Genomic DNA, 17639 nt, shown 5'->3' on the forward strand with positions numbered 1-17639 from the left:
CTGAATGTATGATATTCTAAAATTAGTTTTCACTATATTACTTTTATAACATCAGTATTAGAAATTCCCTTTCCAACCCATTGGCAAACTAGCTTATTTGGACAAAGCAACCCACTGAAAACAATTACAAATGTTTCATGAAGTATATTTTTAAAACAGTTTTTAAAGTATTGAAGAGCTGATCATAGAGTAAGGAATTATCAAGCCCAAATCTAAGTGAAAGTGGGACACAGAGAGGTAAGCAGGGTTTTGTGATGGCTTTTGTGTTGAGGGCATGCTGCCAAATCTTGTGATTGAACTTAATTTTGGTGGTATTTTGGGTGTGAAGGAAAGACAGTTTGACACTGAACCCAGCTGACTGGAGTGCAGATTAGGAAGACATCGTCACTGGGAGGTTGAAATCACTAGAAATATTTCCTATGGATACATAGTTCAAATTTATATCTCCTAGTTTTTCCCAAAGAAAAAACCTCTCAAGCTACAATGAAGCAAAGCACCATACGTGGGAATCAGTAGAAACAATAGAAACCAAAATAGACACAAAAGATTTCAAATATTGGAAGCATTAAAAAAAAGATAAAACAAATATTCTCACTACATTCAAAAACTAAAAGCAGGCAATAAGCATGTATCTATAAGAAACAAATTATTCACTCTTTAAAAAATAGAAATTCTGGAAATGAAAAATATACCTAATATTAAAAACAAAATGGTTAATATATCAGCCATTTTGAAATATCTAAAAAGAAAATTCATGAGCTGGATGGTAGGTCACAAGATTCTACCCAGAATATCACATAGTGAGGTGAAGTGGGAGAATACAAATAAAGTTAAAATATATAGAGTTCAGTACACATATAATCATAGTTTCAGAAGGATGAATAATTCCAAAGATTGGAGAATCCTAATGAATCCCAAGGAATTGCTTCAGAAGAAAAATTATTCCAGATGCAAGGGCTGAGATGAAAGGAGTAAAGATTAAAGAAAGCAGTTAATGTTGGTTTTGTCTTGATGAACCTTGTTGTATACAAGAATAATAACTGTGTCTCATGGGATTAAAAAGAGAGAGAAATAAAATTTCCAACATCATGTTAAGTCAGGAAGCAGACAAAGGAATTGTAATAGTTAGGACCCTAAGAAGCATATATCAAATCCGAGTAGATGTGCAAGGGATTGTTTAGAGGAAACACCATGAAAGATAAAGAGAAGAGAGCTGAGAAGGTGAGGAGAACAGTCAGACCACAATACAGGTCTCCCACAAGAGGAAAGAGAGAAGGAAGAAGGAACGACGGGTAAAAGAGGACCAGATAGCAGGACAGGTCTTAGAATATTTCATCCAGGCCAATGCGGAGTTCTCAAGCAAAACTTGTCCATCAGAAGAAGCCTGTGTTGGGCAAGAATGACTGACACTATAACCCCCACTGTGGTCACTCTAGGGACAGGGTGAGAGGAACGTAGGGGAAGCATGGCCTTGGCACAAAACTGGGGAGGATCCGGAGAGGCAGTAGCTGGGGCCAAGAGTCAACCATACTCCCCGCATCAGAAGATCTGAGAAACATTTCTGTATCTGCCACATGGAGTTAAATTTTCTAATATTTTTGTATTTTGGAGGAAGAAGATAAAAATATGGATGAGGGTAGAATTCAATACGTTGAGTATGGACATTGTAATTTCTAGAGTATTCACTAAAGTAATAAAAACAAGTATATTACTTCCAAATCAACAGAGGAGGGACAATGGAAAAGTGAAAAAGGATTTCAGAAGAAGGCGAGAAAAAGGAAAGAAGACAAAGAAAATAAGACAAATGGAGTACGTGGAATCCATAAAATAATATGGTTGTATAAAAATACATATATCACTTTTATGTTAACCATAAGGGACTAAATGCTCCAGTTAAAAACAATGATTGTCAAAATGAATATTAAAAAACAAACTGTATACTTTATAAGAAACACATCTAGTCTTTATGCTGGATTTTACTGCTCTTGAAATTCTTACTTCCTTCAAAAAAAATTCTTTTAGCATTTTATTGATCTGAGAATGAACGTGGAAATCCCTAAATTTCATAGAAAAAAAGTCAATTTAGAATTGAAATTTATTGGAAGATATATGCAGAACACCAGCAACTTTTCTTCAGTCAGTTTGGGTGGGTTAGGAAAGGTCAGATACCCTGAATTTTCATTATAAAACAGTAATAAACTGTTTTTATTTCTGAAGAGAAATTGAGACAACTTATGACTGTAGACATGTTTAATTAGATGATTAAAATTAAAACAGATGTTAAACACTTTTTGGTGACAATGGATACAGTAAAACCAAATCACTGTCATGTTATTATTGTGATTAACAGTAACCTGAATAAGCAATAGAGAGAAATGTGAAGAATTATATTTTCCTTTTTCCAATAAAAGGGAGCATAACCTTTCTTTAGGAGTGACAGACTTTCAAATTTTTTTTTGCATGAATAACAGTTGCATATTCAAGAAATACAAATAATCTGATGGAATATATCTATTAAAGATGCATCTTCATCTTTACTAGAAGATGAAGAAATGATCTTAATACATTTTTCTTAACAGGTCAATGGGTTCTCAATGGGTTCTTTAAGATGCACTCAAGCAAAAGCTAATGTACATTTCAATCAACCCAATTCTACTTCCATGGCACAGTAAGGAAAGTTTAATAAACTCCATGAGCAAACTTTTGTTTTGTTTTTGTTTTCAGTTTTATTTTTATTTTTATTTGAGTAGAGTTGACACATGTTACATTACTTTCCAGTATATCATGTAGTAATTTCACAACTGTATATATTATTCTGCAAGCAAACTTTGGTACTTTATAAGCACATCTTTAATTTTAAATATAATCTTTATCTTCAGTTCCCAAATGTTAAAAATTCAGCTTCAAACTAAGATTTATTTCTGATTCTTCTTAGGATGGCTTTCCCCACTGTTTGGATGGTCGTCACCTGGGCTGGCAGCTGACCACACTGATACCTGCATTATGAACTAAACTTGATACTCTTTCCATCAATAAAGTCAAATATGCAGAACAGTTAATAGATATTTATACATTCCTTATTAACAAGAAGCAGGTTTTGAAATTGTAATTCAATGCGCAGCTTTAAATGGATATTCTGTTCTATTAAGAAAGGTTGTATATACAAATCTTGATTGTGCAACATTTTTCAGTTGTATCTTATTTCCTGATGTCTATATGTAATGGGGAACTTTGTTGGAAGATATGTTAGAAACTTCCAGGTAATATATTTTTTCATTCTCTTGACCAACTCTTCCTGTGCTTCTGCAGATGGTAGAAGAAGCCAGACAGCATTGTTCTCTCTCTTCTTCTCCCTCCTTCCCCTCCTCCTCTACCTCTTTCCTCTCTCTCTCTCTCTCTCTCTCTCTCTCTATATATATATATTTATATATATATATATTTTTATATATATATATATATTTATATATATATATTTCCTCTACAGATTCCAGCAAAGCAAAGCAAAGAAAGCTTTAAAGAGCACTGATTTGTTTTTCTATTAGGGAGATGAAAGAAATTCTGACTCTTTCATGATAAAAAATTTTAGAAAAAGTAATTTCATTAAAACTTTTGTTATGGTGCATTTCTTTTAAAAGAGAAAAGACTCTCAAATGACACTTGGTGATGTGCTGACAGCTGAGGGAGATGTCATCATGATTCTGAGGGCTTTCCATGTCAATGAGTCTGTTCTAGGATTCCAACTGATATTTAGTTTTTAAAGCTCCCTTTTGTTAAAAGAGTACAGCTTCTTTTTTTGTACAATATTAAAATCCCATTAGCTCTCCAAAGAGATAGTTGGAAGTTATCTAATCCCTCTTAGATAGGTCATAAGATCCTTTTAGTCATTTTAGGGGTGCCTGGGTGGCGCAGTCGTCAAGCGTCTGCCTTCGGCTCAGGGCGTGATTCTGGCGTTCCGGGATCAAGCCCCACATCAGGCTCCTCTGCTAGGAGCCTGCTTCTTCCTCTGCCACTCCCCCTGCTTGTGTTCCCTCTCTCACTGGCTGTCTCTGTCACATAAATAAAATAAAATCTTAAAAAAAAAAAAAGATCCTTTCAGTCATTTTAGAGAACACTGAATGGTATAATATCTGACCATGAAGCAAACAGTTGCTGTGGTGGGACTTAAAAGAATTGGGATTATTTAAAGTAGAGAGAAGGTTTACTAATTTAATTTAAATTAAACTAGATACTGTATATGAAGTGGTTAGAAGATAGTTTGTTCACAGGCATAACAGATATTTGTTGTCTAACCTTTGCACGGGAGATTTAGTTTCCTCTTATGGCTTGATAAGAGGAGGGGTATACACCACCACTTATTTATCTGCTCAGCTGTATCTATTTCTTCTGGTTGGTGAGTATCACTACTGCTGCTGCTGTGTCTCCCAAATGGGACCCAGAGAAACTTTCTGCCATCCTTGACCAGTCCTGATCAAACCATTGCTTCATGGTGGGGTAGGACCCAAGGTCAGGAGGTCCTTTCACAAGACCAGGTGGAGCCTTTGATACTTTTGTGCACAGCTCTATAATTAGTCCCGGATGCCCTGTGGAGGTGGCTCTGCCATTTTGACAAAATAATCTAAAACCTGACTTTGCTTTGGAATTACAAGTACCAATTATGAAAAATAGACTTAAATGATATGACTCAGGCTCCCGTCTTGGTTAGATGATTTTTGACTTGCACATTTTGTACTGTCTTTTTATGTTTGAGTTCCCATCAGTTGAACAATCTACACATTTTTCGTTTATTTGATTTGGAAACATCAGTAATAGCACAAAATCTTGAGCATATTTATTTTAGTTCTCGGCTCAAAGCTCACTCTGCCCGTTGAGCTTTTTGCGACATATCTGAGAATTCTGCAGGAACATCGATTATGTGTGTGCCTCTCGAGGAGGGTCCTTCCAAAGTGACTGGGTGACCATTTTCACTCATTTCACTTACAATGTCTTCATTAGCATATAAATACTAACTGTTCTCTGTGGTTTGAAAGATAATTTATATCTATAATATGAAGATAATTTATGTATTTTTAAAAGTTATATCGCACATTTCCGTTCTTAAAAACTGTCTCAGCTGACACATTTTCCAGGAATTTTTGAATTAGCAGTGTTTCTGACAAAATAACTAATACCAGTCACAATGAGAATAATATCACTTTCACAAACTTAGCTTCTTTATATTAATTTCATGCCCTTTTCATATCATTTTCATTTATCAACTTGCAGTAATATTTTGACGGAGTGTTTTTAATGGCTAATGTTAATTACACAACTCCTTTTAAAATTTTCTTTCTTAAATAATTGTTTTTACAGTTATAAAGCATGGTTGGTACTTTACTTCCTTTCCAGGCTGATGTTTCAATAATTTAGAGAAGTGTGAAATTGTTGTCTTTGTCTCTGGATTGAGGGAAGATTCATGTGACCCAGGGTTCTGTATCTATCAATTCAGCTTCACCCCTTGCCTTTGTGGATTTGTTTGAAGATAGTTCAACTAGTGTGGAGAGCCACATTTGGGCTCAGTAATACTTTGTCTTCCTTAAGTGATCAATTCCAGTTAAAGTATTGCTGCTTTAAAAGATGGACTTACGCTTTTTCAGGTTTTCAATGACTGATTGTAAAGGAAACATTGAGGGCTTTTTCAGACCATCACATACCAACCAGACATTTCCCGCCTTACTTTGCAGCTTCTGAGTTTGCTTCAGAAACATTCACAGGAAGAAAAATGACCAAGTTTTTAAGTTTATAGAGTCATACTTTTTTGCTTTCCCTTTTATTTTAATTTTGTTTTAAAAGACCTATTCACTATTTTTGGATTTGGTCAAGAAATCTGATACCCATTCAGCCTTACTGGTAACTAGTGTCCTCCCACTTTGTATTACACCATCTTCATGGGCGATGACCGGTGCTGATTCATTTTTTGTACTTCCAAAGGGTTAGTACTGTCAAATAACAAGTGGTCAAATAAGTATTTCTTACCATTCAGGACTCTTGTGTGTATTATCTGTGCAAGCCACTATATGCTTAACACACAGTTTCCTCTATAAAGAAATAAAAGTTTCCTCTATAAAGACTTCCACAAATTGTCTGGTACCTCACCACATATTAAGCACTTGGTGAGTGTGTATTAAATAAATGAGTGCCATGATTTAGTTTTAGGTTTTTTTACTTCAAGTTCCTGTTAGCATTGTCTCGCATTCCTATAGTTACATACCCATGTAACTAACTATTACTAGTTAGTTAGTAATAATTGTTAGTTTAACTAGTAATAATTGCTAGTAATAATTGCTAGTAATAATTGCTAATATTGCTTGGCATATTCGCAACTTGTTATTTCTATTGAAAATTAAAGAATTGAAGGAAGAAAAGATGGTTTAAAAAATAATACTGTGACTATCTCTCTTTTATGTTTGGTAGGGTGACAACTCTTGATATGGACAATGTTTGTGTCCCTCCAAAATTCATTTTGAAAATCCTCAACTCCAATATAATGGTATTAGGAAGTGGGGTCTTTTGGAGGTAATCAGGTCCTAAGGGTGGAGTTCTCTGGAGTGAGATTAGTGACCTTGTAGGGACACAAGACAGCTTGTTATCATCTCTGTCTATTCTCCATCAAGTGAGGATACAATGAGGAGATGCCATTCCCAAACCAGGAAGAGAGCTCTCACCAGACACTAGATTTGCAACCACTGTGATCTTGGATTTCCTAGTCTCTAGAACTGTGAGAAATAATTGTTTGTTGTTTAAGCCACCCAGTCTATGGTATTCTGTTATAGTAATCTGAGCTTAAGACATCCCTCCATCCTCTGTAAATTGTCCCTTGCATTCAAAATAAACTCCTTCTTCATACCAGGTAGCTATAGGGAAGGCAGGCATGCCCATCTACAAAGTATCCTAAGTTCAAGGTCAATGCCTGTTTTTGCAACTGCTACAAAATGATGACCCAAAAGGTATACATGGGGCCCTTTGTTTCTTTCCTGAAAAATGAGATACATTATTCAGCAATTTGGGGTACCTAGGAGAGTACAAAATATAAGAAAGATGGAGGTGACTCAGTGAGACTTACTTCTACTCCACATGCCCAATCTGACATGCGAGGTTGGTTTTAAATAGCTGTATTTACAAATGTTTCTAGAGACTAGGCCCCAGGTGGTATACCTCTGGACCCCAGATAGCAATATTCCAGCTTGTGTTTAAGGAGGGCCATCCACCCTCTTCCTCCCCACACAGCATGGCACAGCTTAGGGATGCAGAGCAGGCATTGGTAACAAGAATCCCCAGGAAAACACACAGAGCAGTGATAAGGCATCTGAACTAGTGGGTCAGAGTCAGAGAACAGGGCTGGGTTTGTTCTTAAGCACATGTGTCCCAGGACCCTGTGGATATCCAAACACTCCTGAGACAATTTTGAAGGTAGAGTCTGAAATCTTGTTAGCAGAAAGGAGTTGTTGGACACTGATATCAAAGGCCATGGGCATTTGGACCAAAACAGAACCAGTGATAGAGTAATTCAAAAGCTACCACAGGTATTTATTGAATCAATCTCCAAAATGACTGAGAAAGACAGTCTGATCTTACCAAGGAAACAGAATGATATAGTGTTCATATACTTAATACAAAACATCTAATACTCAGTGCTTTTTCCAATAAAGAACTCTTGTCAGAGGGTATGTTGAAACATACACACACATGCACACACATACAGTCACATGGATAATCTTTTAAAAATTTTTCAGATGTAACAGAATATAAAAATAGGAAAATATTCATGGACGAGCATTGTTCAGAGTTTTTTTCAAAAAGGAACTTGAAAAAGGATTAAAATAATTAATTTCACCAAAGAGGACAAGTTGAGAAGTTGCAGAAGAATAATTTGTCTGGGAGAAGAGCCATGTTAATTACATGTACTTTGAATAAGTTAGTACAATTCAGAAACACTAAGAAAATCTAAAGGAGTCTGATTAGCTTGACTTTGAAATTTTGTAGCTTTTATATATTTACTATGTAAAGTTGACCAACTCTGTGGGACAACAGAAAATCACATTTGTATTGTTTGCATCATGGATGCTTTCAATAATTGAAAAATTATTTATTGAGCACCTACTATGTGCCTGATACTGTTTTATGGAATGAGGGTATCTCAGAGAGCAAAACAGACAAATATCCTTGCCTACATGACATTTACATTCTAACAGAGGAGCAGAAAATCAATAATAAACAATAAAGCTAAAATCTATATAAACCATGCATCTTTTAAAAATGACCAATCCTGTAGGAAAACTGAAAGCAGGGTAAGGGGATCAATTTGTCATACAGCCTCATTGATGCATTAAGTTCAAGTAGTTAAGTAAACTCCAAAGATAATTCATAGGGGCCAATAGATCCTCATATTATAAACAGCAATTCTTATCCTACTATTATAGATATATCATAGCTTAAAAAGCAAGGTAAATATTTTCATTATCCATCCTTCTTGAATCTTTTATGCAATGATGACTGTTTCAGAGTATGCAAAGAAAATGGTTTCACCTTATGGAGAATGTTCTCTCATTTCTCTTGGACAGCGTTTGCTAACCCAATATGTGCCATCAAAAAATATGAACTAGCTTAAACTTTTCATATAGGTCTTGGTCAAGAATGTGTGACTGGGGATGATTATACAGCAAAAACAAAATAATCCCTCTATCAAAAAATAAAGATTATTAAATCTTAACTTCAGAAGCTCTGATAGAAAGGATAAAACTTCCCATTACTTTGAAGTTAAAGATAAATACTCTTCTACAACTAAAAAAAGAAAAAGGATAATAAGATTTCAGTGTGCCATGTTGCCAGATTAAATAAATGCAGAAGACTGTATATTTATGGAGGAGTTTGAGCTGGTCTAACCTCCACTTACTTTCCTGTGTTCTCTCATCTGAAGTCCAGAATTCACATTATCGATCGTCAAGGCTATTGAAAAGCATTTGTTCATTCTGTGAAGTATGACAAGGGCAGTCAGTCATCTCATAGGGAGGTTTGGTTTCTGGTTTCCCTGCTGGTCCTTTCCCTGCCTCTCTTTTCCATTCACATGCTTCCAGGCATGATTCTTTAGAATGACCCTGTCAGATACAGAAGTACATATCCGCATCCAAGTGAGTACTTCGTGGACAAATTTCCAAGCATGTATGTGGAGAATAATGTTAAAATGACTCCACAAGGTCTGAGGTGTCAAATTGTAAGTCAAGATATTCACAAAAAGACAACATGTCCTTATATAGTCTGATGAATCATGTTCCATGTCAACAGAGAAAAAGATTTTCAAAGATGTCTATTTCCAAAGTCAGCTGTGAGAGATTTAGAACTTTGATGGAGCAGAATGCTTTTGAGAGGTGGAAATTCAACTGGCTCATGAATCAGTGATCATTAGAGCTGTCCCCCAGTCTTCCTGTCATCCCACTGTGGGTGCTGACAGCATAATGTTGCCCTGGGGTCAGTGAAGAGATAATTGTTTTCATGGCCTGCAGTGTCTATAACAAACCCTGGATACCATGGCTTATATTGCAAGCATAGTTTCCCAGGATTAAGCCAGATGTGTAGAGTGAGCCAGAGGACCTATATCTTCCTGTACATTTTTTTTTCTAAGACCCTAAATTTAGTTTTGGTAAAGCCCTTCAAATCCAGAAGTCTACTAGAAAGTTAGAACAATCTCTTGACCACCACTCTAGTGATATTAGAATATTTTCCATACCTTATTCATCTGCCCCAATCTACAACAGTTCAAAGGCCCCCCAAATATCCTTAAGTGATACAACAGATATAATGTAAGATTATTGTTTCACTAGGTGGTCAGGCTGTGCTGCAGGACAGAATATCACGTAAGTATGGTCAAGGTCCAAAGGCAGGTAAGGTACCACCCAGGGAAGAGATGAGTGTATATTTCAGGGACACTTAAAGCCGAAAACATGCACAGTAAACTAAAGTGGTGCACCATTCACTTCTAGCAAGAGGAGAGAGGGGGAGGACACAGGATCCAGCCCCTTGCAATGTATTGGTGTCCTATGGCTAACATCCCTTCCATAGCTGAGGTGGATAGCGTAGAACCCCACTTCGTGCCACAATACAAGGACCTTTCCCCTGTGGGCATGAAATACAGAAAATTGGAGGCATATTTGAGGACCACTGAGACTATAGCTAAATAGTTCCAAGAAAAGCTTACATGTGCCTGATGCAGAGGGAATAGGGATGCACTGGCTGAACTCTGACTGTGTGTGTGCAATGTCATTTGTGAGTTTGCCAGCACGTCCTGTACAAAGCATAAGGTTCTTCCTGGAACACGGGGCAGGCAACAGGCTGTGTTTGTACTCTTCCCACACAATTACTAATTGAACTTATTGTGCTCTAAATTTTCTGATACTTTTTTTTCCTCTCTAAACTTCAGGAAAAAAGAAGAGCAAGAAATAGCCACAAGTTTATTTGAAACTTTGAAGCTCAAGCATGGACCCCTGGCAATGTATGCCAAATGCTAAATACAGTATCTGGTACTCGTAAGTACTCAACAAATGTAAAACTATCACATTTATGAGAGTTTTTGATAAAGGAAAAAGCAAATGTAGAGATGTTAGTTATCCGTATTCCAATCTCTGTAGGCTGATAGCTTGCTTTTTGAAGGAGTTCGAATTAATATGCAAAGGGAAGTCAAGTTGCCTATGTGGTACTTTACTATAAAATACTGTGTTAGAACCAGCTATATTTGTCTCATTCTGTTCCTGATACTGCACATAACTCATTTGATTCCAAGCATTTCATTATTTCTCTCTAATTTAACATTTTATTATGAATAATTTCAAGCATATATAAAACTAGAGAAAATTGTGATGAATCTCCAGGTACCCATTACTATGCGTTCACAATTATTAACTCATATCCAGTCTTGTTTCATCTGTGTCTCTACCTACTCTTCCAGGCACAAATTATTTTTAGGAAAATACTAGTATCATATAATTTCATCATAAATATTATAGTATATATTTCATGCTGCTACAGACTCTTTAAAATCATAACCGCCATATTATTATCACAGCTAAAACTCAGTTAAGAAAACAACAGAGAAGTCTGGTTATGGCACCATAAAGAATCGGCAAATCCTCTTTGCAGCCAGTCAGTCAATCAATCAAACACATATAAAACTGAACAAAATTGCTGAAACAATTATTTCAAGTGATGGACATCAGCCAAAAGCAGACAAAAACTGAGAAGCATTTATTCTTCCAAAACTGCTAGGCCTTAAACAAGGTCAGCATAGTATGTGTTCTTGCCTGTTGTTGTTCTTATCCTCTTCCTGGGGCTTGGTCTTTGAGAATTATAGTTTTCAAGCATGGGTCTAACCATGAAAAGCAACAAATTAGCTGCTAGGGAAAGGGGGCTATATTTGGAGCCCAGGTTTTGTCAACTAAATGTGGTGAATTTGTTAGGGAATGAATTGGAAAAACCTAGCGTTGCTAGTTGAGGTTATGGTCCCAAGAGATCCTGAAAATAAGAGAGCCATGGAAGTGCTAAGTTCTTCATACATCCCTGGCAGACTGGACAATTACACACATACATGGGGGAGATCCCAGAGAGCCCGGGGAAAGGTAAGAGCCAAGACAAACTTAAGAACTGGATGAAAATTTTAATGTACTCTCCAGACTCCACACAGATTGATATACAGGGAGTGGAAGTCTATGGGTACCAGGTGTTTAAACAGAAACTCTGCCTGAATCATTAGCTGACCACTTGGCTATGCAGACAGAAGGGTGGACTATAAAAAAACAGGCTAAAAAAAAAAAGGAATTTTACAAAATTACATAGAGACATCAGTGGTCTGGTCAAATACTGGAAGAGAAACAGAATCTTAAGATTAAATCCAGGAAGGAAGGAAGGAAGGAAGGAAGGAAGGAAGGAAGGAAGGAAGGAGGAAGGAAGGAAGGAAGGAAGGAAGGAAGGAAGGAAGGAAGGAAGGAGGAAGGAAGGAAGGAAGGAAGGAAGGAAGGAAGGAAGGAAGGAAGGAAAGAAGGAAGGAAGGAAGGAAGGAAGAGGGAGGAAGGGAGGGAGGGAAGAAGAAGGAGAGGAGGGAGGGAGGAAGGAAGGAAGGGGGAAAGAGGGAGGGAGAGAGGGAGGAGGAATGGGAGGGGGTAAGGGACAGAGATAGGAAGGGAGGCAGGGAGCTCCGGAGGGGGAAAGGAAAAATATTAAATTTCAAAGAAAAAAAAAAAGCCAAACAAACCAAGAATCTAGGATTACCACAACATTATCTAAAGTGTCTAGTTTTCAATCAGACATTATGAGACATGCAACAGGACAGGAAAGAGAGCAGTCAATATAAATTAACTCTGCATGGGCCTAGAAGCTGTATGTAGCAGAGGAAGTTTCCAAAGCAGCCATTTTAAATATGTCCAAAGGAAACTATGGTGACAATGGCTTAACAAATAGGAAATCTCAGCAGGGAAGGATAAACTACAAAAAGAATCAAATAGAAATTTTAGAGTTGAAAAGCACAATCTGTTAAACGGTAATTTCAATAAATGGTCTCAACAGCAGTTTCAAGATGCCAGAAAAAAAAAAAAAAGCATCAATAAACTTGAAGATAGATCCATAGAAGTTACCTAATTCAAAGAACAACCAGAAAAAAAAAAAAAGAGAGAGAGAGAAAACGAACAGTCTCACAGTCCCACAGGGTATCATCAAACACACCAACATTTGGATAGTAGAAGTCCCAGATAGATAGGAGACAGAAAGGAGTGGAAATAATGTCCAAAAGCTTCCCAAATTTGAAAAAAAAATTAATAGATATATCTAAAAGCTCAACAAATTCCAAGGAAGATAAACAAAAGAGATCTGCACATTCACTAATTATAGTCTGTTTTTCTTTAAAGCCAAAGACAAAAGGAAAATGTTGAAATCAGAAAGAGAAAAATGAATCATGTATAGGAGAACAGGCATCACTTATTTTTTTAAGTGGAAAATGCTGTAAAGTTAAATATTCCTTATCAACTACCAGGTTTTCCTGTGAGATCATTCTTATGGGAATAAATAATTCCCAGTACCACCACCACCACTACCACTTTTTTAAAAAAGAGTTTTCTAAATAATGAGTTAGCTCCTCCAGTGAATTTCTTTATTTCCCCTTTCTTTTTAGTCGACTCCACTTTTGATTCTTTCAAGAGTTATTAGTATATTATTTACTTCTTTTTAAATTTTTCATTAGTTCTCATAAATGTCTTTTTTCATTGCACCTTCTAATTCGTTTTTGTTTGTATTTAAAAGGTTATTCATTCTTATCTGATGATTTTATAACACACTTTTATTTTAAGTAGGCTCTACACCCAAGGGGAGCCCAACACAGGACTTGGACTCACATCCCTGAGATCAAGAGTTGGATACTTACCTGACTGAGGTACCCAGGCACTCCCATACTATTTTATTTTAAAATCTCATATTATCATAGTAATTTTACCATTGATTATTTTGGGTTTCCATATATTAATCATATCTTTGGAAAATTGAGAGTCTTACCTCTTCCAAACCAACTCCCCTTACTCCCTCACAGATTTTGTGTTTTCTAAAGAATATGTTCTCAATACAATCATATCCGTCCAAATCTCAGGCTCTGTTTCTAAGGAATCTACCCTTTTCAAATCTTCCCGTCCTCTCCTCACCTCATTTTAAGGTTTTGTTTCTAGTTGATGTTTTTCTTTCATTGCTTGTATTATTATTATTATTATTATTATTATTATTATTATTATTATTATCATCATCATCATCATTTTACTTTCTTTTAGTTCTTTATAAAATATTAGGTTGCTGTTTTCACTTGTTAATGGACATTCTTTCTGGACTGCCTTCATTATCTGTTACATGGATTATTCTGTTCCTTTGTTGTTGTTGTTTTTCCTAAAGTACCTTGTTATGGGACTCAACAGCAATATCTGACTTTGCTGATTTTTACCTGAAATAACTGGTTTTTGTTTTTGTTTCTCTGCTTTTTGTTTGTTTGTTTTGTTTTGGCAATCTTAGGAGGAGGAGTGAACCAGAATAGTTTTCTTAGCCTCGAAGCTCTTAAAATTTCTCTTTTGATGTGTTCGTAAGATAATAAATTATCATAATAAAATTATGACCCTGTAACTTCTGATTATGATCTCTTTTCTCCCAATTTTAACTAAATCATTTTCTTTTTCTCTGCTATTTATCTATTATACTTTTTGAAATTTCTTCAGAGTATGGATTCTACTGTTAGCATTTTCTGTTTTGTTTCATTTTGTTTTGTTTTGTTTTGTTTTGCAGTGGGGTTCTATTCCAAAAAGGGAGCTTCAGCTTATTCAGTGTTTCCGGGGCCCTGGTAACTTCAGTGCTATCTGACTTCTTGTGGGCCCTTACAATCAGTTGTGAATGGATGACTATCCACCTTGCTTTCAGTTTTAGTTACTCTTCTCTGATTGGACCCCTAAAGGTTCATGATGGAGGGTTCTTTGGTTTTCAGAGTGGTTGTGGTTACATTGCCTTCTCCTTGACTCCTCTTGCTCAGTTTCTGATTCCTTTGGGTTTATTGCTGTCAGTGGTTTGTCTCCACCTATTCAAATTTGGGGTTTTATGGGGATATATTTTGCCTAACTTTGTTGTAGACATTGACTCTAGGTTTTTTGTTTTCTGTTCTAAGTGCTGTCTGTTCTTAGGAACAATTTATGTAGGTTTAAAAACTATACCACCCACAACAACCTTCTTTCTAGATTGCTACAGATTTGGACAATTTTAGTAAGTGTTTAAGTTTAAGCATGTAAAACAGAACAGCAAAAAAGATGAAAAACACAAAACAAACTCCAGACTTCTGGTAGACTGAGTTAATAATTTGGATTGCCAATTTGGATTTCATTGATTAGCTCTGCCAGACTGTAATAGATTTATGAACTGCTTGGCTTATGACTTGATAAGGGCAGGCAATTTCCAGAATGTTTAATGAATTAATGCTCAACACCCTTAGCTTCGTGAAGATTTTCTTTCAAAACTTTATGGCATGCAAAGTTAATGCTTCAGGCATGAAAGGAGCCTGGAATTGTAGGTAGAAAAGAAAAATGCATACAACTCAAGCTCATTCAAATGTGGCTTATTTTCTCTAACACCCAGAAGTCTTGGCTTCCTTCCCTGCATTAGTTTCTCTGAATTAGTTGTACAGTCATTTTATTGAAAAGGTTTCTGAAAACTTCTTAAAATTTTGCTTGAGATTGGGTCTCTTGGTAAGTTAGGAAGTGGAAGCAAGCATTAGTCTAGGTAAGGTGAATTTTGTAAAGTGTTTTGCTATAATCCTCTAATTTTGTAAAGGAAGAAATAAGAATCATACTTATTTAGGTTCAGATATTCATATTGTCTGTGCTAAGACTCAGATTTGAGTTTAAAAAGTGCTTTCAGTAAGAGTTCAACTTGTTTTAATGTCAAGTTATTAATGATCTCTTATTCTCTAATAAGACAAAGTCCTTAAGCCAATAAAAAATTAAACCCTTTCTCCACAGACAGGGTGTTCAGAGAAAATAAGCTTCTACCAGTAATAAGGGTATCTTGGGGTAGAAAGACCAATGGGGGGCAGGCCTGCATGCTCAGGCAGGTGGTGTTCTATAAAGTGCGGTCAGGTCATTTTCTTTGAATGATGCTCTGAGAACCAATTCTACTCTTCCAATTCCTTTCTAGTCCCCATCTTCACTGTAAAGCAGGGGTCTGCAAACTTTTATTTTAGAGGCCGTACAGTATATAGTTTAAGTTTTGCAAGCCCAAGTATCTGTCATAATTACTCAGCTCCGCTGTTGTGTTGAGAAAGTAGCCAAACACAAAATGTAAAAGAATGGCTATGATTATGTTACAATAAAACTGTATTTACAAAAGCAGGCAGTAGTCAGGTATGATCTGCAGGGCAGTTTGTCAACTTTTGCTCTAGAACAATGAGGGTGAGGCTTAGGTAAGTCATGACACAAAAGGAACATTTAATACAAAATCCGTTAATGACAACTTCCATGTTAAGACGAGAAATGCCACTGACATAGGGTAGCCTGATTTGGGACCAAATATGGGGAGATAGAATTGAAGGTTACCAATGAGAAGGAGAGGAAGGTATTTCTGTAGTTTCCCTCTCTGTACTATTAAATAAAGTTTTTTCCTTTATTTTTCATCTTTGTGTTGTGAAATGAATCTGCATGGGTATATTAGAGAGAAATGTGAAGATTCTTCTGGCTAGCTCACAAATAACAAATCCCAAATTGGAATACCAAGAGAAATTGCTTCAAGTACACTCCATGATAGAGATACAAGAGAAAACAAGACTCAGGATTATTTTTGGTAATTTTTATGCCTGAGACATCCAAGATGTCTTGTGAACTCAATCCATATATGGGCTTGATATATAGATTTGGATTCTGTAAAACCTAGTTAAGGAAATAAAAGAAGTGATTGAGGAAGGTCAATTTTAAAGCAATTATAATTTATTTAGATTGAGACAAAAGGTCTAATTATTAAGTTTAGGAATAGCCCACTTATTTGGTGTATGCATTCCCATCTTACAGTTGGGAATATCTATTATAATGAATAAGAAATATTTACTTCTATAAATCAGACATACAATAGAAGTCCAATCAACAGAAAATAAGATAGCACTTATTGGGACGTGTATTGTTTTGCTGGAGCCGCTCTAACAAAATGGCACAGACTGGGAGGCTTCAACGACAGACATGTATTTTTTTACAGTTCTAGAGGTTAGAAGTCTAAGATCAAGGTGTTAGTAGGTTTGGTTTCTCCTGAGACTCTCCCCCTGGCTTGCAGATGGCTGTCTTCTGGCTGTGTCCTCACGTGGCCCTTTTTCTGTGCACTCACACCCCTGCTGTTTCTTTCTCTTAAGGATACCACTTGTGTTGGATTAGGGCCCAACCCTTATTACCTCATTTAATTGTAATTACTTCTTTAAAGGCCCTATCTCCAATACAGTCCCATTGCGGGGTAGGGCTTCAACATATGAGTTTTTAGGGAACACAAATCAGTCTATACCAGAGCAAATGGCATATAGAAGTTGAAAATGCTTGTGCTGACAAACTTTTAATTATTGGACCAAAAGTCTAGCATTATTGAAATGGTAATTGAGATTGCAGATTACATAGACAGGTAGAGAAATATTTCTCCATGAATGACCACTAATAAGCAAGTAGCTTCGTAGCAGTTTTATGTTGACATTTTTCAAATTGATTATCTTGAATAATAATGTATTATTTTCATGAAATAACATGTTAATTCCAGTACATTGTCTCGAAAAGAGCCAACATTGCATGAAACCAAAAATAGAGCAGAAGGTTTCAAACTTATAATTAAAAGTTGGAAATTTAAATAGGGTAGTATATGAAGTAAATGTGGTACAAAACTTTTATAAGTTTTGGAAAACACTGTATTTATCCCTGTCCAAACTAATGCTGCAATTTTCTTCTCTAGGGACAGAAAGCCTTTCAGGCTAGGTAAATTGGTTATCAATTTCTCCTTGAGAACGCTCAATTCCAGACCACTGACCCTCTCTTCTGCCTCTGTAGTAGGGAATCACATTTTTCTGCAACACGAAGTAGAAAATG

Source organism: Ursus americanus, chromosome 10 (genome assembly GCF_024610735.1).
Source record: "Ursus americanus isolate L20-20 chromosome 10, mUrsAme1.1.p, whole genome shotgun sequence".
Taxonomy (NCBI): Eukaryota; Metazoa; Chordata; class Mammalia; order Carnivora; family Ursidae; genus Ursus; species Ursus americanus.